Source organism: Neopelma chrysocephalum, unplaced genomic scaffold (assembly GCF_003984885.1).
Source record: "Neopelma chrysocephalum unplaced genomic scaffold, ASM398488v2 Primary Assembly neopelma1_80b, whole genome shotgun sequence".
NCBI lineage: Eukaryota > Metazoa > Chordata > Aves > Passeriformes > Pipridae > Neopelma > Neopelma chrysocephalum.
This window is the reverse complement of record NW_020897742.1, coordinates 6,117,091-6,132,797: the sequence shown is the minus strand read 5'-3', so window position 1 is coordinate 6,132,797 and position 15,707 is coordinate 6,117,091. Positions and strand designations below refer to the sequence as shown.

The 15,707-nt window shown below is 44.0% G+C and overlaps 1 protein-coding gene across 2 annotated transcripts in view; it reads left to right on the top strand.

Annotated features, from left to right (window-relative positions):
- HPCAL1 (hippocalcin like 1) overlaps nucleotides 1-15,707 on the top strand; it is an 80,375-nt gene that overhangs the window by 20,806 nt on the left and 43,862 nt on the right. For both annotated transcript variants that reach the window (XM_027690159.1, XM_027690158.1), the window contains exon 2: nucleotides 10,233-10,279. The gene's annotated coding sequence lies outside the window, so the exon portion shown is untranslated. The remainder of the gene's footprint in view (nucleotides 1-10,232; nucleotides 10,280-15,707) is intronic.

Sequence of the window (15,707 nt, the reverse complement as noted above, 5' to 3'; positions counted from 1 at the left end):
TGATCAAAGCACCGTCCTGGAACAAGCCAGTGTTTCTGCTGTTCCTTCCAGTTTCCAATTCAAGTTTCTTCTTCAACCATCAGTACACCTGTGTCTTAAGTCACCTCTCTCATCTCCTCTCCCTGGTGTCCATCCTCCTAAAGCTCTTGTACCGAGAGAGCTGGAGTTGCTGTAAAGAGGAGGGGGGAGAAAAAAGCAGGCTCAGCATAAAAGGCCCTCTGTAGTTAGACACCATGATTTTTGCTGGGCTGAGTTTATTGCTCTTGAGCTCAAGCATGTCAGCTTTGCTTCAGAGAGATTCTGGGGGGCTTTCCAGAAAGTAGGTACTCCTGTGTGTAAGAGTTTATTAAAGGAGGCACTGTAATAAAATAAAACAGGGGTTGGAAATGCAGATATTTGACAGTCATGGAATAATGTGTGTCCCTGAAAGCCAGAACCATTTAAGTGGGAATGAGCATGTGCCTGTGTCCAGCCTCTCTTGTGGCTTTGTGCAGTGAAACCTGGATGGTTGCGTCCGGTGGACGGTGGCAAACCAAGCCTGTCCCTGGTGTAAGCAGCCTGATTCCCCCAAAGCCTATGGCAAGTGTTTTCCTTTGGCTTAGGTTTGATGTGGAGCAAACTGACTGAAATCAGTTGTGGGAGACCTTTTCAATTCAGTTGGTTCCCTTCCACATCAGCTGGTGGTGGTTCGCTGGGTGCTGCATCCTCAGTGATGGCTGAGGCCCCTTCTCTGTCGGGACAAGGGTTTGGTCACATGTGCCTGCCCTCCCTGGGGAGCACAGCGTGATTCTGGGGGTGCTGCGCCCCTCTGTGCCAGGCTTATCCGAGGAGCAGCCACTCTACCAGGACCAGTTAGGGTTTCTTCCAGGGTTGTCAGAAGATGTATCAAAAGATAAATTTTTTTAATGGAAATTAGATTTCATTCCAGCTGAGGGTAATTGAAGCTGTGGTAATGGTCTGAAAGCAAATGAGATTCAGCTCTGTAGACTGCAGCCACAACTTTCTGTTCTGCTCGTGTCACGCTACTTAAAATGGCATTCATTCCTAAATCTGGCCCTAAAGCGCTGTTACAGAGGGCTGTGTTTTTCTCAGGAGATAGACAAAGTGAGAGAAGATCACCATTTTTAATTCATCCTCTAGCCTCCTCTCCCATCTCCTTAAGAATTCCATTAATCTGCAGGCTGACTTGCCCAGCCGGGCATGTCCCCATGGGAAACCCCCTGTCTTTCGTCACCCCTGGTGAGGGCTGTTGGCAGGCTGTTCATGAGGTGTGTGCTGCAGCTTTCCAGAAGTCCTGTCCCTTAAGTGAGGCAAGCTGTTCTGAACTGATAGCACCAGAAACAGCTGAATTTACTGAGTGCTCATTTTTATGGGTGCAATTCAGAAGGCAGAGTTCGGAAGTGAAGGTCCAGAGCTCTGACTTGTTACAGGACACATTCAAGGATGATTTTCCTCAGAAGTTGGCTGAGCCATTGTCTTCTGAGCACCAGGGCTTTGACAGCCAGGTGTTGGCTAGTCCCATTTGTGTTGAGACATTTTGAATTAGTTGCATCTGGGTGCCAACCTTTGTTTTCAGATGCTTGATGCCTGTTGCTGGTGCTGGGGTCTTGTCTGCATCATTAGTGGGTTTGATGGCTTTTTACACTTTGTAGGGAGGCATGTTTCTAACAAAAATGTTCTGCATTGCTTGCTCAGTTTCAGGAAAACATTGCAAAAACATTTTGGGGTAAAGTTTTGATATTCTTGAGCTGTATGCGTGCAAAAGGCCGGGCTGACTATTGCATGGCTGCCCGGGGGCTTGTAGAAAGGATGCCTTCTGGTGGAGCAGTCCTTAGACGGAAAGATGAACTGTCATTGGCTTTTAAGTATCATGAGGGGTATAATGTTGTGCCTTCTGCTTTCCATGTGAGCACACTCATTGTCCATGCCCAGTGTTTGAATGCAGTATGACCTGAGGAAGGTGTGCAGGTACTGAGGCAGAGCAGTGCTGCAGGCTAAGCTACTTGAGGCCAGCCACCACTGGCATCTCTGTCTGTGACTGTGTGACATCCTCATGCCAGGTTCTGCCTCTCTGGCTGCAGCCTGTGGCTGATGTGACGTGCGGTTTGCAGGATGCCAATTTGCCACTGGTTGTCTCCTCTCCTCCCTCAGCTCACCCTCTTGTCCACATCAAGCCGTGGAAATGCCAGGCTCTTGCTTCCCAATATCAACCTCCATTTAAACCCATTTCTTAATTGTTAGTCAGAAGTGGGTGGAAGGAGAGGGAACAATCCCTAACTGGAGCAGTAACAGTGACAAGGCGTAGACTTGGTGGCGGTCACCCATCAGTCTTCTCCAGGTGCTTGGCTTCACAAGGGTTGTGGCTCCCACCAACTACAAAGAGTAGGTGCCTTCCAGCGTTGTCACCCAAGTGTCCTTGTGTCTCCTGAGGAGGGGTTTGCCCAGCTGTGTTCCAGACAGCCCTGCTGCTGGCTGAACCCATCTGCACGTCCCCTGGTTTTGCTGGGACAGCCTGTGCCAAGGTAAGCTGTGGGCTGCAGGAGGGCTGCCTGTGAGGAAGCAGCATCCTGTCGTGGCGGAGCAGGAAAGACCTATCAGCTTGGAAAAATCTCTGTCACCTGAGCTTTATATTTTACAGCCTTTGAAGCTGTGATTGATGTGTGCAGGAAGTTTTGCACTTAACATTGCTTTTCCTGCTCTCTGGAGGTTAAGAAGACACCGGTGCATCTGTTTTTTGCTTTGCTTTCAAGGTGATTTTCCCCTTATAATTATAAAGATGACAATGTGTAGATTTTTTTAAATGAATAAGCAATCTGCCCAGGAGCACTAGTTTGTGATAAACTTAGTTTAAATGCATCTGCATATTCTGTAGCTGGAGTGTGGTTTTATGTAGCATAAAAGCCTCAATATATAGAGAGGGTTAAGGTTATAGGAGGCACCTTGGCTGTGCCATAGCAGCATTTGTCACTGTAATTTGATTTTTGAATTAATTCAGGCTTCATTCAGTCCCTGGAAAGCTTTTGAACTATTTCAACTATTGCTCTGTTATGTCCCTCCACCTGGTAGATTAGCTAATACAAACAACAGTCTCCTTTAATAAAAGGCAGTTGACACTAGGTCCGACGTAGCTGCTTAGCAAATTTTATTTTAGCAGATACCTCCCTTCCTGTGACCTTCCTCGTTCACTCCATCCCTCCCAAATCTTTATTGTGTAACTTGAATGTAATGTTTAGTTTAGAGCATCCTGTGAAGCAGGGAAATGCAACTGAAAAGGAGGCTAAAAAGGGAAAGAGAGAAACTTCCTGGACAATGAATGTGTAATGCCACAATTTAGTTAATTGTATTGGAAAAAAGTTTTAAGAGGAAATAGAGTGAGTAACTGGCACTGTTCTATCCCCAACTGTTTAACTGTAGGCTGATTGCTTGTGTGGAAGTCAGACCAGGCAGTATGTGGCATTTGTCAATAGTCTTTTTTGGAAAAAAACCCAGCATCTAAACAACGCTGCAATTCAGTAAGGGAAGTCAGGAGGGAATGGAAGCCAAAACTGACATATAATGCAGAAATGCAATCTTGAACTTTGAAGTGAGCAAAACTCCTCCAAAGCCAGGGGAATTGCTTCTGCCTTCACCATGAATCTGTGGCAGTGTAGCCCATGATGTATTTCATGAGAGGCCTTGTTGGCATGCAGGTTTCTCCTTTGCATTGCTTCTTTTGGCTTCTGTTGATTTCCCTCTTGTTTCCCTGAATCTGGCAGGGATGACTGCTTGTTACAATAGCATCAGTCAGAGATAAGATTTTTGTTCTGAAGACTTCAGGCTGTTCTTTTGCAATGGTTTAACCACTAAATTGCATCTGTGTTCAGTAAATGAACCTTTGGGAATACTCAGAATGGGGTTTTTGGAGGTGTAGAACAGTTACTGTAGACCTAACCTACTAAAGTAGATCCTACCTTTTTGGATTGTACTCCAAGTGTTTCTGTGCTGTAAGGAGAGCTCCAACATGGCAGATGTGCAGTGAATATGTACAGGGCAGCATGAAGCATTCTCTAAAATCCCACAGGAAAAATCAAGGGGATAGATGTGTTCATTTGGTAGGATTTCTGTGGTTTCTGTGAGCCCAACTCTGACGTCCCACAGCTAAGGCGGGGTGTTCCTGCTTGGGTAGGACCATAAGTCACAGCCTTATAGACAGAAACACTGGTTCTGTTACTCACTTGGAGAGTTTACTTTTAAGCACCCAGGTGAATATCTTGTGCTCTCAGGACTTGTTGACTTACCTGATAGACCTGAGTGCCAAGGGAAACTGAAAGAAAACAGGGCAGGGATTATATCACCATCTCTGCAACACCCAGCAGCCCCACTCTTCTCGGGTTTTGCCTGTTTTTTTGTAAATTTTGGTTTTTTGTTTTGTTTTTAATGGTACAATATAGAGTAATTGTTTTAAACTGAAGGAGAGTTAATTTAGATTAGATATAAGGAAGAAGTTTTTTACAGTGAGAGTGGTGAAACACTGGCAGAGGTTGCCCAGAGAGGTGGTAGATGCCCCATCCCTGGAAACATTCAAGGTCAGATTGGACCAGGCTCTGAGCAACCTGATCTATTTGAAGATATCCCTGCTCATTGCAGAGGTCTTGGACTATAGCACCTTTAAAAGTCCCTTCCAACCCAAACTATATCCATATGATCCCTGTAAGGCCATCCCTCTATGAGAAGGTCACTCTAAACAAACCTACGTCCTGAGGACCTCACTGCCATTGTCCAAGCTTGCTTGGCCCCGGCAGATGAACCTTAGGATTAAAGGGTGGGCTCAGTTCAGCGCAGGCTGTGTCTCACCTAAAAAATCCATTGCGCAGGCTGGAAAGGTAAAAGACCTTTCCCCAAATCTTCGTTCGCGAAGACTGGCCATACTCATACTCATATCTATATGATCTATATGACAAACTACATGATTCTATATCCACCATTCTTTTTTCCTTCTTCTCTGCTGAGAGCTGGACCTGGCTTTGCATTTAGCACCTCACTATTACAGGTTAAATTCACCAAGCAGTGTCAGGGTGGATTTGTGAGCAAATGTAAGTACCAGTGTTACTGCAACAGGCTTTAGGTTGCAAAAATTTATATTGGAATGTTGTCTAAATAAACTGCAGAAGGGAAACCCTGAAGGCAGAGAACTGGCAGGAGTTGGATAGCTTCTGAAAATGCAGGCTGCTTTACAGCATGTGAAATTAAAGTAGCCTGGGAGCCTGTTCAGTCTGTTCAGTCAATAGGTGCAGGAGGTGCTCCAAATAAGCATACACAGCCTCTGAGCAATGTTTTGAACTCCTCCCTATTGTCATTTCCTGCTACTGTCAGTGCTCGGTGTTACCTTCATGCTCTGGCATTATTACTATTATTATAATTACTGGGGGTGTTGCAAGCATATTGCTTAGGCAGAATGATAATGGAAGAGGTGCCACTAGAGGCATCGGAGGCAAAGAAAGGAGGGGCAGCAGTTTATGCTGAGGACACAACAAAAATCTCTCTCAGTGGTAGCAGCCTCTCAGTGGACACACAGTCTGAGATGTATTGGCACTGCAGCCACAGCAGGACATGGAGAAGAAGACTTGAATTAGCATTTACATTAGCCAGTGTCTAATTCTCTAGTTATAGCACCATGGAGATCAGTATGGAGTGGAAAACCTGCCCAGGAGCCTGTGCTGGGCTACAGTGGCCTCTAGGTTCTCTTGAGTCACGCTGAGTAGGGTAAATTATCCCTGGTGAGGTTGGCAGTGTGCTTGAGTAGTGATTGTCCTTTGACTGCCAGGGTGAACTGACTGATGCCCTTTCTGGAAAGTAGGGGCCTAGAGCCCTCTAGGACTTTCCTTGCATTTTGGGTTGAATTCTGTGTCCAGGTGGGCTCAGAGCATGGTGGCTTACGGGCCTGGTGGGAAAGATGAGAAGGGGGTGAGATGTGAGTGGGAAGAGATTGTGCATTAGAGGAAGGGGTTGGGTGGACACACTCCAGAGCAGCTGGACAGCCAGTTGGAGTGCTGGCATGGCTACACGTGCTGTCTGGATGCATCCACAGTGCATGTAGAAGTGAACAGCCAAAGTTCAGGTACTGTAGTTGGTGATGAGTGGGCTGGCTAGGGGTGACTGGAGTAGAGTAGAATAGAATAGTTCAGTTGGAAGGGTCCTACAATGAACATTGAGCCCAACTGCAAACCAAGTGACAGGACAATTAGTTTCGTGGCTGTCCATGGACTGTTGCTACCCACATGTGAAGAGGACTGCTAAATTTTATGTCCAACAAGCCTTCATCAGTTTGCATTTGCAAGAAAAAGAGGAAAAAAACCCACCCCATTTTTATAAAATAGCAGAGTCTAGTTGAAAAAGAAATTGCAAATAAGGGAGTGCAGAGACTTCATATAGTGCTGGGAGTATCTCCCCTGCTGCATGTGGCATTTGCAGGCAAGTCACGCCATCCACACATGTGGCCAGGTTAGTAACAGTATTGATTTGTCTTAATGCAGTTATTAAAGATGAACCTCGGAGGTGTGGGAGGGCCCTATTGGTAATTAGCATCGAGATTGATCAAGGATAGCATCAGCCAAAGGGGGGCAAATGGAGGCTAGAACAGGCCAGGATAAAATAGTGACCATTAAAGGAAGAAAAGTGCCCAAAACACTTGAGGCTTCTTCATCAAGTAGAAAGAAATCTACTTAAAATAGAATGTCTATGACTCAAAGAAAATGAATGGGGTTAAAAACACCTTGAAAAACAAAAGAAAAATAAAGGTGTCTGCAATGGTTTTGGTGCAAGCCAAGGCAGGTCTGAGGACTGTGCAGGACATGGCAGAGCTGCAGTGCCTTCAGGGAAGGCAGAGGTGGGTGATGTCTGACCATTGAGATGGAGTTTTACCCCTACCAGATAGGTCAAAGCATGGTCGAAAGAAAAATCTGTCACTTTGGTTTCTCTGGTCTGTCAATGAAGCTTTTTTTATAAGGAGGATATTTACAAATTATTATTTGGAGCAGTCTCCTCCTTAAGCTTTTTGCTAGCTGCTCTGAAAATAGTAGATTGATGCACCTCTTCCTGCCCAGCCTCCAAAAGTTTCTGACATCTCTTCCTTTAATTCTGCTTTGTAATTGAATTTCTCTCATAAGTTGCTTCTGCTAATTCAATTATACTGACCTTTTAATTGGCAGTGAATTTGAATACTGCACGGACTGTAAACATAGAAATTAACCTATGCTGTCCAGTTACCCTCTACTCCTTCAGGTTGGAACAAAGGTTTTGTATGATTATAAGAATTTACGTAGCCATTTTTCTTGCTGAAAGTCTTTTGAGATGCCAAAATCTAGCATCTGGACTGTGAAATTACATGTATTGTGAACATATAAATATGGTCAAAAAATCTTACACTATTCTGTAAGGTTTGTTGGACGGGGAAGGCACAACGATTTTGTAGCAGTGACACAGGAGACAAAAGAGTTTGTGGGTTGTATTTCCTGTTTTGCCAGTGACCAAGTTCAGTCCTTACCTTGCCTTTCCATTGGGTTTTATTTGGTTTGCAGCTTGGAGAGATAATATCCATCCCTGTATGAGATGAGGATCCTAAGTTTACTTCATAAAAAAGTATTGAATCTAAAATGATTTGCTTAAATGGTTGTGTTGCTGCCAGGTTGCCACATCTGTGAGTGCCTGTCCAGGCATCTCAAGAGTAATAGAAAATTTCATGGAGTCTTGGAACTTCCTTTCTGTGAGCAGAAGACTGATGTAGTTGAAATCTGCACTGATGAGGGAAGATACCAGGATAAAATAAAAACGCAGTCATTTAGAGGGCACACACTTTAAGGGTTTTCTCTTTTTCTTTATTTTTTCTTCCAGGTTCTCTGGGCCTTAGGAAAGGGTTTGTTTAAAAAAAAACCCTCAGATGCTGGGAAGCTGCGTATGGGAAGGTTGGTCTTCAGTAAAAGCTGTTCAACGAGCATCACCAGTGATCAGGGGAGAGGGCACCTTCAGGGGGTGACTGGGGACTCCACTTCAGGGCAGGATACCCTGACCTCACTTCTGTGACACTTGTCTTGTTCTTGTGATTTGTAGAGGGAGCTGCATTTCAGCTGGCTGCTTGACTTCTTTTCAATTTCTTTGTGGTGTTTACTTCAGAAAAGCTAGCGGTGGAGAATTTGTGATGTTACCATAACAATCAAAAAGCAAAAGATATAGTGCTAAATTTTTTAAAAGGAGACGAAATTGCAGTACAGTCACTCTGACTTATTACAGTGTTTTTCTGGAAGTTAATAAATTATTTCCCACTTAGGCATCTTCTGGAGCAGAGTAACAGGTGGATAAAAAAAGAGCAGATGATAGGATGTACTTCAATCCTAGTTAGGTTTTTGGCACTGTTTTGATATTCATAGAAGAAAACTAAGGAAAAGAAATTTTGGTGAAACTTTTGTGTTATGGATGGTACAAGGTGAGTGTGCTGACCACGATCCAGACCTAGCTTCCGTGTATCATCAAGCTCAGAAGTATTGGGTGAGGATTTCCAAAGGTGGACCCTGTGGCTTGGGTCATTGTAATTGATGCATTTGAGAAAATGCTGGTTCAGACTCAATAGGTAGCACCAAACTAGGGGATGTTGCAAGCACTTGGGAAAGTCATTGGATTTTCAAATAGCTTTGGACAGAATCAGATAATGATTTTGGAGGGTCCATCATTTGCACCCAAAGGCTTTAATGTGGGCTTCCAGTTCTCCCTGGTGAATGGGTTGACTGTACAGACTACTCAGGGGTAGTTGAAGGGGCTCCACTGAAAAATGTCTTGGGATTGTGGTGGGTCATACACTGCTTTGCCAGGATCATCCTGCCCCAAAGCAATAGACACTTCCTTCCATGAACAGGAGGATGGACTTTTTGTCCTGTGTTGCATGTCCTGGTGCTTTGGCATTGCTGGAGTACTGGAGCCTGCATGGGGCACTGCACTACTGCACCTGAGCGAAGATGTAGAGAAAATGAGGAAGGTCAGCTGAAGAACAGGACTCAAGAGGAAAGATGGGAAGGAATAGGGTGTTTGATCTGGAGAGAAGGTGAAGGATTGGCACAAGGAGTTTGCAGTGTCAGGCAGCCTGCTCTGAGGGAAGAAATAGGAAACCTCAGTCCCATGTCTGGAGGGGTTAGGGCCAGTGGAAGTGAGTGTGAGGGGTATCACAAAAGGAAGGAACTCCTGGTTGTAGGGATGGTGAAGTGTTGAAGAAGATTGTTGGGAGGCTTTGGTAATATCTGGAATGTCTGTGGCTGGGGTTTGGCGCTGGGCAGACCAAATGTGTGTGTTGGGAGGGGCTGGAGGCACTTGGGAGCTAAACCCAGTGGGATTTCGTTTGCAGAAGTTAGAGGATTACTGGGTCAGGCAGGGATCTGGCAGGAAAGAAGTTGGTGTGTTGGGCTGGAGGAGATGAGTGCTTCCCAGCTGTGCCTGGCATAGGTGGTGGAGGAAAATCATGGTCAGCTCTGTGAGAGAGTGGAAATCAGAGCAAATAACTTGTTTTCAATTTTCTAATCCACGGATTTTGAGAGATTAGGAATTGCAGGAGCAGGTGAGCTTGGTCCTGGTGCTCTTATCTGTGACTCCTTAAGGGCTGATGAACCCTCAGCATTCACAGATGACAGATGCTGAAGGAATGCAAATTATTATACTCTGCTTCCTTGAGAAACATGCTCAACTGAAAGAAGGTGATTTCTCACCTTTCAGGGCAGTGCTTAGTGGCTTCAAGAAAACTTGAAACTGGCTCTTTCATATTTTTCTTTTATTTTTCTCTAGTTTTTAGGTCTTGGTATAGCAATATTGTGTGGTGTGAGTCAAGCAAACCTGACTCTGAACTTGATACTTGCTTATTTCGGAAGATGAGTTTTACAGAAAAAGATTCAAAGCAAGAAGAGTGTTTTCAACAGATTATTGAATGTCAGAAGAATTTGCTGTTTTCAGAATTTGCTGAATTCAAGACAAATTTGTGCATTTTTCAACATGGAAATGTTTTCTATTTCAGGACAAATAATAAAGTGCAAATTCACAACAAAGTTGTTTCTCAGTGTAGGGTAAGAACTGGAGCAGGGTTTTTGCATGTTTAGACTATTCTGATTTCTTTTCCAACTGGAAAAGGTGGCTTTTAGGGGGAGGCTGAGAGTGTGAAGATTGTCACTTATAAGAAAGCTGTAATGTAAAGCATGTTTGGTTTGTGTCTTCTCTTCCAGGTACTTGAGCTCTGTGGACTTTCTCTGAAGAGATTCCAAGATAGGTGGTGAGTACTTTTCAGATCCTGCTCCTTTCAAGGCACTCTTTAATTTAGTAATTGAAAACATAAATGAGGAATAGAAAACACAAACATTGTTTTTGTTCTGCATTGGATGCAGAAGTTTGCATTTGCTGAGTTAATGGCATGCTTTAATTTTAAAGCTCTCAGGGCTAATCTTTGAGCAGGAGTTTGGCATCAAAATGTTAAGCTTCACCTTTGCACCAAAAAGAATTTCTTGAGACTTGAAAAGCGAACTAAAACATTACATTTTCAAAAATATTTGAATTTAGGGAAAACCTGTACAAATTACACTGTATTTTTTACTAAAAGCCTACACATTCCAGTGGGACAGTGTTTTCTATGTCAGAAAGCAACCTTAGGGTTTTTTTTCCCCTTCTGTTCTGTCTGTGTTAATCTAAAGGAATGCAACTTCCAGAAGGTTAAATGATCTGCATAACCCATGCTAATCTCTGCCACATGTGACTGATTTTGTCCTGCCTGCACCAAAGACTTCCATGTATTTCATCTGTATGCACTTCATTAGGTTCTTATTTGTACGTAAGTGAAACATTAAATTAGTCAAGAGCTACAGGAGAATGAGATTGCTGAAAACTGCCAATGTGGTGGCATTGCAGGTGCAAAGTCACCTCTTACATTGATTTTAATCAGTGCAATTTCTTTTCCTCTGGTGGAGCTGATCTCTCTGACAGGTGCTAGCCAGTACTCTGCTGGGTAATTTATTTTTGTTTTTTCTAGAGAAATACATACTCTGTTTCCTCTTTCACTTCTAGATTTCTTTCCAATGAGATTAACTAAATTATATCATTACCCATTAATTCCTCAGGAAGTTCATCCTTGCATTGCATTTCCCTAGTGCACAGGATACAAGCTATTAGAGCTTTTGTGTTCAGACTGACTAATGAACTACGTCGGAATGCCCCAAACCTCTAATCGACTTCTCCATCTTCCAAATCTCTGTATTTCCCATAGATCAGATGCCTTTTGATATGTATGGTCCCAGTTTGATTTGAATTGTTTGTCCAGCTGAAATGTAGCTGTGTGCACTGGTTACTTCTCAGGGCAGGGGAGGATGATGGAGTTTGGTGTGTTGTGCGATGCTTCTGTCCACCCTAAATACATGTTTATTTTGGCCAGAAAATTGTTGTTTTTCTTTATAAGGGGCTTACTTAATGCCCCATAAATTTATTTGTTATACATTATATCTTTCATCAGTGAAAGCATCCCTTACTTAGTAAGCTGTATTATCCTTATTTTCTGTGTAAGGGAAGGCTAATTTAACCCTTAGATGGTTTTTCTGACTGAGGCTTATGTCTTACAAGGCCAAATCATGAATTCCATGTGCCTTTTGTCAAAATACTCTTGTGAACAATAGCTTATGAACCCCTCCTCTTCCCTGTCCCCACAACTACGATGGGATCTGTATTGTAAACCTGCATGGTTTGTACTGCTAACTGCTGAATTGGGACCTGAATATTCAGTGGATCTTTTTTGAGATGTTGAAAAATGAAATAAACTCTCTTCTTCTAAGGACAGCAGAGAGTATGAGATTGGTGACTGTAAAACCACGTGTGTAAAGCCCAGGCAGTTTTAAACTGTCTGTTTAAATTGTACTTAAAATTGGATTTTCTTTTCTTCTTGTTTCAGGTAACACCCAAATAGGGAATAAATAAAAACCCACTTGTTGATACACCAGAATGTGCTTGCCATAGTTCATGTTTCTTTCTCCTGGGCAGACCCTTTGGATAGGGCTTTCAAAAGCATGAAGCTCTGTGGTCTTTTGGGGCAGCTTGGGCTCCTGATGCACTTTTGCAAACAGTTTAGAGGTGTTGAGTGTTTATACATCACATTTTTTGCTGCTTTGATGGTCTATATTCCTCCTTGCCATTTCAAATTCAGGTATGTCCATGATTTCAGTCTCGGAATTTACGTGATCCATAGCATTATGAAGGTACATCTATAGAGTGTAACAATTCTTGTCTGGACCCTTACAGTGGTCTGGCTGTGTCAGTTCATATTTAACACGTAGTAAAAGACAGCCTTGAAGACAGACCAGTGCTGAGCCAGGTGGGCATTTTCCAAAATGTAATGTGTGGCCAGTGGCACATGTATGGCTTCACAGCAACGTATAGCATCATGGAAACAAAATGTGTATGGAAGTGCCTGAAAGTAGCTTGAATTTTGCCCCAGCTGAGCACATCTGGAGGTGAGGATGCTGGCCAGGGAAGGGTGGAATAGGCACGCGGGTGCTCTCCTGTTGGGATACCACAGACTCTGAGTGAACAAGCTGCTTACCTGCATTTTTACCTGTAAGCGCATAAGCAGCTCTGAGCAGGGAAGACCAGGGAACCAGACACACGATGAGAGTTGCACCCATGTCAGGGCAGGATGGCCAAATCAACAGCTGTGTTGGGAGGTCTTGTTTCAGGGTGCTTCTGGGGTGACTGTGCTGCAGGTTTGGAGATGTGATGTGGGCATGAGGGCTGTCTCCATCCCAGGTGCGATGCAGTGGGGCCACAATGGTGACATTGCTCTGGCCTCTGTGCTGTTTTGGAGGAGCACGAGTGGCTGTGACCCATGGCCAGGGAAGGCAGAGGGTGGGGCGTGAAATGGTGTGATCCACAGCAGAAACTGCCTGTTGCTTGCGTGGACATGGAAACAGGGCTCCTCACTTCTCTGGTCCAGAGATGGTGTGCATTGATGGAACATGAAAGTGAAACATTTTGCAGCCAAAGACTGACAGATCTGCCATACCAAACTGGCTGTGAGAAACATTCTGTTTTTAAACTGAAAGCTGAGTTGAAACCTCTGCGGTGTTTGTTTTTGAGGAAAGGAGGGGCCCCTTGAATGGGAGGTTGCATGCAGTACTGGTGGGTTGAGCTTCTGGAGATACCTCAGTACCACCTGTGCCAAGGCATGGAAATCAAGGAATGTTCTTGCCATTGGTGCTGGGATGTTTTTTGGAGATATGCTCTACGTTCTGTGCATAGAGCAGAGCATCTCCCCATGACTTGGCTCTGGAACCTTCTCCGTTACTAGAACATCTCCCCTCACCAGGATGTCCTCATCCCTGAGTCCCGATGGCTTCTAGCATGTCTCCTCCTCTGCTACCCCTGCCAGCATCTCCCTGCCTTCTCTATAGCCCACCCGTGTCCTCATATCCAGGGTCCCATGGGATCAGCCTTCCTGTGAGCGTTCAGGCTCTGCAGGAAGAAAAAAGCAGCAGCAGTGCTGGGCTGAGCACCAGGGCAGAGCAGGCAAGACAAATGGGAATTGGAGGCTGTTTTCTCCTTCCCTTCAGCATCATCTGTGCTACAGCCTTGGAAAGCTCCCTTGTCTCAGGATTCAAATTCAAGTCCTGTTGGGGAAAGGAAGACCTTTCAGTGTTGTTAACTTTTCCTATTACCTTTCCATCTGTCTGGAGTGATCTGCAAGGGCCAGATGTCTGCCATACATAAAACTATACTGCGGGAGCAGGGTGGAAGGGGGAAGTGCAAATAATTGGAAAATGTGTCTTAAAAAAGAACAAATGGGGAGCACAATAGCAAACAAAGTACCTTGTGTGAGTGGCTTATGTAACAAAGTAATTGAGAAGAATGTATTATGATTTAATGTGTCATTAATCAAAGCCTGCATTTTTCTTCTTAACCACCTTTAAAAATTGCTGTTTGAGTCTTTGTCTTTTACATTTTAATTATAAATAGGTTTGCTATTATTTTCACTGTTGAGGCTTTTTATGTTGTATTGCACATTTGCTTTCCATATACACTGTTTGGTCATTCAAGGATATTAAGAAAAAAACCCAGAATGAATATGCAGCACTGCTGTTCATCTGTGTTTGTTTTTATGAATGAATATTCTGCATAAGTGCACACAGGCTTGCTCACTTCTCAAAAAATTCTAAAATTCAGACTTTTTCATTAATTCTTTACTGGGATGGGGATAATTTAAAAGCTGTCTTTCCTTTTAAAAAAGTAAATTATTAGCCAACACTTACAATCTGGAAGATAGTGGGGTTCTGTGTTTGCCCTGTTTTCCCCACTGTGTACTGTGCCTCCCACAAACACCACCTGCCTTCTACATTTTGTAGAGATGCTGCTATATAACATGGAAAAAGGAGTGTCTCTTAATGCAAGTATCTCGTGTTGATTCACTGCTATACAACTGTTCATCCCCTAAGAGTGTGGGATTACAAAGCATTATCATGCTCAGATTGACTCAGGTAGTGCTATTTTTATTTAAGCTGTATTAAGGTATCATTGCGAATCTTTGGTCTTGCAGCATGGTGTAATACGATTTACTATTTTTATAAAAAATCAACATGCCTGTTCAAATCCTGTCCATGGCTAGAGCTGCAAAGATTAGTCATGAACTCATCACTTTTTTTCCCCCCTTTTCTCTATGGTGAGTTGTTACACTTTTAATTTTCGTGTGACCTCCATCATGTTGGCCAGGCTTGGAATAAAATGAGGGTGCCTTGGCTTATGGTGTCAGGGACTTGGTACTTGCTTGGAACAGCTTTGATATAAGCAGGGAGCTTTGGTGTAAGAGGGAGGCAGGTTTGGGAATGCTCAATGGAGTTATCTGAGCAGCCACCAAGAGAGTGCAGTGGGTTTCATCCACCTGAGCCCTTGTGGAGCCATCTAGTTCACGCAGATGAGACCTTCCCTGGACATCATAGCAGCACTCCTGTCCCTCCACCTCGCTGGGTTTTACATCAGGCCCCACCCCTCTTAGTCAAAAAATGGTGGTAATTTGGAGTGGATCCATATCTTGCTCTGCTCTTCCTCATTACCCTGTAGCAGCTTGGTACCCTGGTAATGCAAAAATAAACATACATCCTAAATGTGAGGTTGGCTGAGGGATGCAGTCAAAAATATCTACAGACAGCATGTCTGACTGTCTGGATCCCTGCAGTTTGGACAGGCTGCCAACCATTGTGTTTCCAGAGGGACAGGAAAAAAAATAATCATGGCCTTTCTTCAAAAGGGAATGCAATGAGAAGAGGTGTGATTTTCCTCAATTGGGACAAATATGAAGTTGGTCAAAATGAGATTCCAATGGGTCTGAGAGGAGTTACCACTAATACTCAGCATGGTTTGCAGAGATGGTGGGTGCAAAAATGACTTCACGACATTGCTTTGGTGCTTTAGGAATCACCTAGCAGAGTTACAGTAGCCCAGGGAGTGTTTCCTATAAGTGGCTGGGATGCAACTCTCTTCCTGGGGAGCTCAGCAGGAAAGACATTGCCAGCCCTAAACTTCCCACCTGCAAGATTCACTAGGATGGGAGGCTGTCTCCTGAGGGAGAGTTTCTGGGCATCTTTCTAGCCTTCGTCGGCATTTGGAATGAGAGGTGATGATTGACAGGAGGAGTGGTGATGGAGAGAGAGGCTGAATGTGGACATTCTCCTGGG